Source organism: Triticum urartu, chromosome 2, assembly GCF_003073215.2.
Source record: "Triticum urartu cultivar G1812 chromosome 2, Tu2.1, whole genome shotgun sequence".
Lineage (NCBI taxonomy): Eukaryota > Viridiplantae > Streptophyta > Magnoliopsida > Poales > Poaceae > Triticum > Triticum urartu.
The window spans coordinates 700,078,810-700,087,757 of NC_053023.1; the positions used below are offsets into that span (position 1 = coordinate 700,078,810).

The following is an 8,948-nucleotide window of genomic DNA, read 5'->3' on the forward strand; positions in this document are numbered from 1 at the left end:
TATCGTCTTGGAGCATGTCTTCACTGCTTCCACTGCTAAAGATGGATGTCTTGTCTCCATGCTCTCATGTCATTGCTAATCTTGTGGGCATGGTGAGCTCCCATTTATTTTTCCCTCTTTAGCCCTCTCTGTCGTGCCCACCTGCCCGGTCATGTCTAGCAGCGTCCACTGCGGAGCCATATTTCTTGGTCCCCTGGAATCCTCGCGCCATGTAAATTGTTGCAACCTTGCTCTTGCATGGTTTCCCGCCCATGTCTAGGTTTTCCTAGACGATCATGTGCGTGTTTTATAGTTGCACCATCATGTCACGCTTGTCATCAGTGTTCAACAACGACCCAATTATGAAATAGATTAGTTGTCAACATGAAATTTTCCACCGCAACTTAATCACCAACTTCTTTGTATATTCTCCCTTGTGACCCAATCACTGAGTTAATGTTTCCTCTTTGTCATGTGTCGTGTTTTCCATGCTTGTCCCTACAGGAATAGGGAAAGTATCAGGTGCTCCCGTAGCCTACATGAACGGGAGCAGATGGAGAGTTGGATGTGAGATCCAACGGTTAGCTTCGAAGGATGTGGACCTAAATGCAATACAATGACTATTTGAGGGGGTTTTGTGCAATTTTCTCCGCATCGTTGGATCTGACATCCAACGTTCCAAGTGCTCTCATATAATGGGAGCATATGTTCTATGGGGGCACATGACATTTTCCCTGCAGTAATACCCTTGGCTCCACCAACATAACACCATTACATGCTCTCTCTCTTTTGCTTCATTACCCTTGGCTCAAGATTTACAGATCGTGGAAACAAAACATGATGCATTAAGCGGCTCTGCATAATCACGGGGGACATGCTTCATCTCTTAAAAGACCTTGTTTCACCTCTAATTATTCCCCCTAGCTTCTTTTATGTAATTATTATTAATTTCTTCCTAGCCTTTTCTATCTTTTTTTACTCCTAATGTATTTCCTGTCCTATTCGCCTTGGTTCACGCATGAATGATATCTCCTAGATCTGATGGCCAAAACATTAGAGTATGAATGATCTCTCCCTAAGTCGAGTGGCAAAACCAACTGTGGACGCATGAAGAGCATGGGTATGTAATTATTATTAATTTCTTCCTAGCCTTACTCTTAAAATTGCAGGTTATCACTATGTATCCAACAAGAGCATGTTTATGTGTCGAGCACATGGGAATACCAAAACCTCAAACTTAGAGAGAACCTTGAGTATCGGGATTAGATTCTCTGTGTACTCTATATAACTCTAGGGCTGCCTCCATGATCTTAGGTTCAGATAAAAGTTGTGATCTTTTCTTATTTGAAGGATGAGTAGAGAAGAATCTTCTATTACTATCTCCTAGCTTCTTAAAGGTCAGTGGGGCTATGCGAGGATCAAAACCGGCTGCAGCAAGTATCATCATTCCAATCTGATCTGCCTCTCTCTCCGCCCTACATATCATGAACATCATCAGAAGAGCTTGTAACATGACATACTTACATTGAATTGATAATGCAAAAAAGGAAGAAAACCGTGGAATTTATGGATTAGTTCCGAAAGAACTGTCGTGGAGGGAAAGGGAATATCACTATACTATAATCAGAAAGGTGCCATAGCACCCGGGTGCCCCGACACCCTGTTATCCTGTGCGTCCAACGATTTGAAGATTCGTGCTGATGATTAGACAGCAGCAGGCCACTTACATCTGCATGTTAATTAGGCAGTTGTTTTACAGGGTGTGAACAGGGTCGCTCGACCGCTGCAGGAGACAGAACAAGGCTGGTCTAGGCACCTTTTTTTATGGAGAGAGAGATGATTTGACAGCACTGTTGTAGACCTGTCACTGTCAGGGAGGTGCTGTTTGTCCTTTTTTTTTTGTGCATGCGGTGAAAGGACTGGTCATAGGCAGCGTGCATGTGGTGCAACCAATGCCGCACCCACAACAGAGCTTTTATAACAGGCGTTCATCTTCTTCCTTCACATCAGAGTGTGGCCACCAAGGTGTTAATGGGGAATCTTCAACCTGTATAGTCTAGCAGAACAACAGGTCATCTCCATCTTTTTTCAGTAGGTGGAATCATGCCAGGAAGGGCAGGGCTAGACTAGACCCGTGTAATATTTTTTGGTACACCCGAGCTTAAGAAAGACATGAACTGCTAATGGATTCTATTGCTACAATGCTTGGCTCAAATCTCTAGGCATTATATTTTGAATGGATGGTACAGATAAGAGGGTGCCTAGGCACCTGGGATCTAAAAGTCCATTCTCTACCATAATAACTAGAGTTTGACTCCTTTTTTCTGTGTCTGACAAACAAGCAGCCAGTTTCATATGGAGAGCAGTAGTGGCTCATATCCTTCTTTTATGTGTAAAAGCGCAGGAGCTCCGTCACTCGACTGTAGAAGGAAAAAAAGGTTGATTTACAAGTGAATATACCTTCGGGTGAAGGGCATCCTCAGGGGTCTCGGAAGCCACTTGTAGATGATGCTCTCTGACACTCATGCCTTGCAACGATGTGGGCAATCTATAAAAATAAAAGAGGGCCAATGATAGTTAGTTTGAATTGACAAGAGAAAATCCAAAAGGCACACATCAGCCAATTGATCCAATAAACCTACCTCATGAGCAATTATAAAGGCAACTTCAGCATCTTCTGAATTGAAAAATTGGAGCAATCCAGTGGGGACTATGATCTTGCCAGCGGGGTAGCTCCACATGGCAACACGCTTTTTTTTCACGACAATCACCTCCCATTTGAGCCCATTGAGATGCCCGGTTGCCGGCCTTGCGTTAATCCCCAGCTTCCTCCTCAAAACCTCTACGGCCGAGTCCACGCTGCCACGATGGAGCATGACGGTGTCATGGCTCTTGATGGCGATGTGGTTGTCGATGGCGTGGACAAGTTTCGAGGTGATGTTGTTGACACGGACGCTTTTCGGGTGGTGTGGGTCAAGTATAATGGCAGCACACCTCTCCTTGAGGTGGGCGAAGCCGGACTCACCGTACTCACGCTCCGGCCTCCTGGCGAGTGCGGAGAACAAAGTGAGTGCGATTGGTGCAGGGCACGGTCTCAAGGTATCCATGGTCGGCAGCGATCACCGCATCGCCGATGCCGATGATGATGAGAGACGCCGTTGCCACGATAATCTTCCGTGGGTACGAGTACCGCCGAGACCGAGAGTGCCCATGGGTGAAGTGGGTCACTGGTCTAGACAGGATGGTGCAGTAGTGCCGAGCGGGCCGCGCCACCACCTGCCTTAGTGCAGGTGGACGAGCGATGACATGATTAATGTTCTGAATGTGTGGTGCCGCCGGCGATCGACAGACAGCTGATGCAGTGTGCCAGAAGAAGAGTCCTCGCATGGCGCCCAAGACATCTGGGCGCCGCGAGGCTGTGTGGCGGCGGCACGCAGAGGTCAAGCAGTTCATGTTGCTGCAACTTTCCTTTCTTGTTACTGAGGGCGGGGGGTGGGGGTTGATCTGAATGGCAGTTGGATTTGCCGGGAGCAGGGGCGGATCTGGATGGTGTACCCCAGAAATTGTGAACCCCCCAACCTAGCGGGATCGATTTGAATTACAAAGGACTCAAATATGAGCTAAAATCTGAGGTGGTTCATGCCGCGCTGGATGAAAACAACGTACAGTAGTACGTTGATTCCTAAAAGAATCTAGCTGCTCATACCTCAAAGGAAGGAAGGAGACCCAATCCTAATGGCCAAAGACTGGGACTGGGCGAAGTCCGTAGCTGCAGGATCAGGATGTCCCGGGAGGCGAGGAAGAAGGGGAACGGCAATGGCGGCGGCGACGCGCGTCCCCGAGAGGCGGGAGGACGGGAAGTACTGAGGCGGCGGCGGTGACGCTAAGGTCGCGTTGGAAGGGAAGGTCACGTGTGAGTGAGTCTGAAGGGGCAGACGAAAGAAAATGAAAAAAAAAAGGTTGAACCGACGATGTGAATTTTGTTAGGTCAAAAGAAAAACGATCTTCTTCTAAATCTACATAATTTTCGTCTTCATCACACTAAAATTTGAACGGTTGTTTTTCAGTGTCAAGTTTGCCGCAACTGTTACGTATACAATCTACACCCTCTGTTCCTAAATGTAAGACAATTTTAAATGTTCATTGGAAGAGAGGTAGTAGCTATTTTGATAGTGTATTGAGTCCTGCCTTGTTCAGAAAACTCTGATTTGCTCTGGATTAAAAGCTGCAGCGACCCATTTCCAGGACAACCGTAGAACTCCAGCAGCTGGGTCTAGGATGATGAACTGATGATCCCGAGATCTGCCTTACCATAGCCCATTTCAGGAGACAACAATCCTACCTATCAAAGATATGAACACACACCGTCTGTCATTAGTATCGAAAACCAACGCATGTTTCCCCTCGATTATTCACTCACGCATGTGCCACTAGTAACAGCCCAAATTCAAACTGTGAGAAGAGATCGCGAGTATACGTACATTTTAATGCCAGCATTTCCTTACCATTTGCGTTTTTTTAACCATGGACAAGGAACACATCAAGTAAAGGATAAAACAGAGGAAGTTACACTTTCTGGTAGAACATATCTTCATCTTCGAATACGCTACTAGCGGCCAACGGAACAAAATAAACGAAAAATGAGCTCACTTGGGCATTTCATGCTCTTCTAAACTCTGATTTCAAATCTTTCTACTCGAGATCGATCGTTGTGGTCCTAGTGAGATCCGCCTGACCTGTCACAAACCTTGTTCGTTGGTTGTATATTCCGGGCCTGTTGGGCCGAGCGATCTGTGAGGTCTTAGTGGTTAGCACTGCGACAACATCAGACATGGCCGGCCTGTCGTCGGGTGATTCCTGGATGCAGAGAAGCCCAATCTGAATGCACCTCTCGAGTTCAGAGCCTACGTCGGAATCAGGCCGGGAGAGGGGAGGGAGATTCACCGTCGGATCAAGGAGCGCCATTTTCCTGTCCTGCTCCCACAATCCCCATGCCTGCAAAACACAAGAGAATCCCTAACATAATTTTCATGAGATACGGCCAAGACCGTAGACAATTGAGGCAATGCAGTTTCTACTTACATGTAAAAGGAGCCTCTGCGTCTCGCCATTCCTTTGCCCGCTAAGGATTTCCACCAGCACGACTCCGAAGCTATAGACGTCGCATTTGAGCGTCATCTCCGCCCGCAATGACTCTGGCGATGCATATCCACTTTTTTTGCAACAGACATGACACACCAGTAAAATCATCTGAGCCCACCCAACATTTGCAAACGAAACAAAAAAAATCATGCAGATATGAACGGAGAGTAGAGTAGAGTGGCTTACGGTGAGTTGACGATGGTGAGGCTAGAGTCCACCCGCTCAGCGACAAACAGCTTCGCGGTGCCAAAGTCCGCAACCTTGGCCCGCCAATTGTCATCTAGCAGCACGTTTTGAAGCTTCAAGTCTCTGTGGACGACGCTCTCGCCCGATCCCTCGTGCATGTACGTCACGCCTTGTGCAATGCCGTTGATGATATCCAACCTCTGCCTCCAGCTCAGCGTAGCACGGAGGCTGGGTTCACCTGCAATGTGCAAACATTTTTTTGCTGTTGGCAAACCAAATGCAAAGACAAACAGAGGAGAACCTAATGATCTATTTTGCTCCAAATTCTGATAAGAGGCAAGACAAGTTGTGCAAGTATATGTACCAAATATGTAGAGATCGAGGCTCTTGTTGGGCATGTAGACGTAGACAAGTATCCTCTCTTCGCCTTCGTCACAGTAGGCAAGGAGGCGAATAAGGTTGCCATGCCTGAGCCTGGCCATCACCTCCACTTCTCTTGCGAAGTCGCATTTGCCTTTCCTTGTGAGAGCACACTGCCTAAGCCTCTTCACTGCAATCGTTCTCCCATCAGGTAATTGGCCCTGGTGAGTGTACCATTATCAAGCTCTTAATTAGCCTATAATCTCTATAAAAATTCTTTTTAATTGGGTGTGGGGATCAAATGGATGCGGGGATCAAATGGATGCGCGCACACCTTATACACTATGCCAAATCCTCCTTGACCAATCACATGGCTCTCGGAGAAATTCAGTGTAGCCTCCTTTAGAGTGTGCAGATCAACCGAGGGAACTGTCATAGCTGAACTTTGTGGAATACCATCTGCAGTTTGAGCCGAGTTAGATTTATGCAAGTGTATTAGGAAAAACAAAGAGATTAGAAGCTACGGCAGAGTACCGTTTAGTCGTTTACGTGAGATTCTGTGCTTCCTTCTCCAGCAAATGACAAATAACAAGACAAGTATTATAGCAACAGCGGAAGCTACCGGCGCAAGAACAGTCGCAATAGCAAACTTCGAGCCCTTTGGCACAGCTGTTACAGAAGAAGAAAATACTTGTTGGTGTGATCATGCAGTCAACCCTTAAAGCTATCGCCTAAAGCCAGTGAACTGATGTACTGAAAAATGAGGTTGACTGCCATTGTTTTCATACCTATTTCAGGCCCGGCCAGCCTGAGGTACAGATCCTGCCCTCGGTCCACGTAACGAAGATCGACCAAGTCACCCGTCCAAATGATGCAGCCACTGCCACCGCCACCTTCTCGGATCTCAGCGGATGCGTAAGCCAGGCAGGAGCAGTTGGCGAAGCACCTATCCCTGCACTCCTCCGTCGAGATGCTCATATCCACCGACGCGTTCTGAGTGTCGGGCAGCTTCACGCCATGGACCAGCACAAAGCCATCCGTCGCTGTCTCGTTGCCGCCGCAGTTCAGCGGCACGTTTCGCCGGCAGCCGCCCGAGGTTTCCCTCATGTACCACGCCGGTGGCGACGCGGGGTTGAACCCCTGCAGGCAGCCGCAGAACGCCGACGACGCTGCGCTGGCGTCGCATAGACCGAATGCCCCGCACTTCCCGTAGGCATCGCACACGTCTCTTGGCCCCTGGAAGAAGGTCTTCCACGCCAGGCTGCTCGCGTCCCACACCAGCCGCCTCACCACGCCGGCGTCCGTCACCACCACACGGGTGAGTGGCGCACCTGGCCTGGCGGTGTACCCGTATGTGATCTCTGACTTGCTGGCCGTCACGTCCAGCGGGAAATCGTGCGCATACGTCGAGGCCTCCGGGACGCCGTTGAACCAGCGCCCATTCCACGGCCCCGTGCGATACGCCTTGGCGTCCTGTTGCCAGAGGACGACCTCCGGCAGCCGAGTCGCGTACTCCAGCACGCGGCGGTAGCTCCCCGGAGACGGGTCATCCGGCGACCGCCACGACGTAAGGTACCACTCGTCGCCGGTCCACAGGTTCTTGCCCATCTTCATGCCGGGCAGCAAGGTGTTCGATGGGTGGTCGAACGACTGCCACAGGATAGTTTTGCTTCTCTGGTCGTGTACGACCAGGTTGCCAGACTCCAGAAGCTGCGCCTCCACTGAGGAGGTGTTGGGGGAGTTGGATGACCACGCCACCTCGCCGGAGCCGTCGAGCAGGAGAAGGTCCCCCGTGTCGCTGGCCAACAACAGCACGCCGGAGGTGTCCTTGAGAGGGTGATCACGGTTGGCCACCCAGCAAACGGCATCGCTGGACACCGAGAACCATATCCCGAGGTATCTCTTGGCCGACGCACCGGGAGAGAAGAATCCCAGTGTAAACGTGCCACCGGCCGAGACGAGTGTCTCGCCGTCAGTGACATTCTGGCCCTTGCCGAATGTGTCAGTAGCACCGGCGGTGATGGCTACAGGGGAGAGGAGTATGAACTAGAGGAGGAGGATTTGAAGAGTGCAGTTTACTGCCATCATTAGGGACCTTCCTCCTACTCCTAAGCAAAATATTATGGCTAAATTGGCTACAAGGGAATGCACCAACAGCTAAGCTAGGCCACCGTACTTATGGAGGGGCGATCTGATACAGGAATTCTTAACTAACAATGCTAAGACTCTGACTGACAGAGATAAGCTAGCCAGGTCAGAGTTTGAATTTGTCCACTTATCCTCGATTGGAGGGAACGAACTAGATGTGGTATTTTTACACGTATATAGAAGTTGCAAGTGTGCAACTGCGGATGCAATATATATGTGTCCATGCAGCTTACCCCTTGCAGGCTAAGGAACATTCACGTTCTAGTGGAGTAGTAGTATTTTCTGCATTCAGATCTACTAGCTAGCTGTACGCTGCATTCCTCTGTGACTGTTCGGATAAAATACTACAGGTCCATGATTACGGTAAGGTCAATCAGTGAAAAAGTCAACATGTCAGCTAGATGTAAGAAAATTTGACTTTTCTACAAATGTTACTGGATAATCTAGCTTTTCATTAACAAGAAACTACTGAATGAGGAAAAACTAAGACTGGGTATTGCGATGGACTATTATATAACTACTAGAGATTTAGACCTTTAGTCACCAAGGTCCTTGGTTATTACTACAAGCTGAACATTGGTTGGTAATCATATATATTGTCACATTATCGTGGTTAATATCCAATCACTAAATTATTTAGCAAGCAACATTGTGATCATTGGTGGCCAAATTAAGTTCCCATGAACAATTACCAATACTTACTTGGTAATAGTAAGGCACTGTTGGGCAACCCTCCACTCCCCCACTGCGGAGCGGAGCGCTTCATTCTAGCCACTCCTCAGATTATGGCTGCATGAGCGGAGTTGGGGAGTGGGAGGGAATCCGAACGGGGCCTAAGTCACTGAGCAAACCAAATCGTAGATGCCAAGAATCCAGAAATTAAAAAAAATACCTCTTGGGCAATTTGGCAAACACCTTGTGGGCGTCTAGCCGTCTACCACCTCACCGGACGATTTGGCGACCGAAGGTTGGGGGAGGGAGTACGGCGCGCGAGGAAGGGGAAGGAGGGGAGGCGACTGCGCGGAGCCCCTACCGTGCTCCGGCCGGCGACGAGAGCTCAGGGCAGGTCACGAGACGCCGCAGGAGATGGAGGAGGTGCCCGTGGCGGATGGTCGCTGTGGACCGGCGGCCTC

General features: G+C 49.1%; 1 pseudogene; it reads right to left on the reverse strand.

Moving 5' to 3' along the window:
* Positions 1-4,457: 4,457 nt before the first annotated feature.
* On the reverse strand, positions 4,458-8,693 carry LOC125539871 (annotated as a pseudogene).
* Between the last annotated feature and the right edge of the window lie 255 nt (positions 8,694-8,948).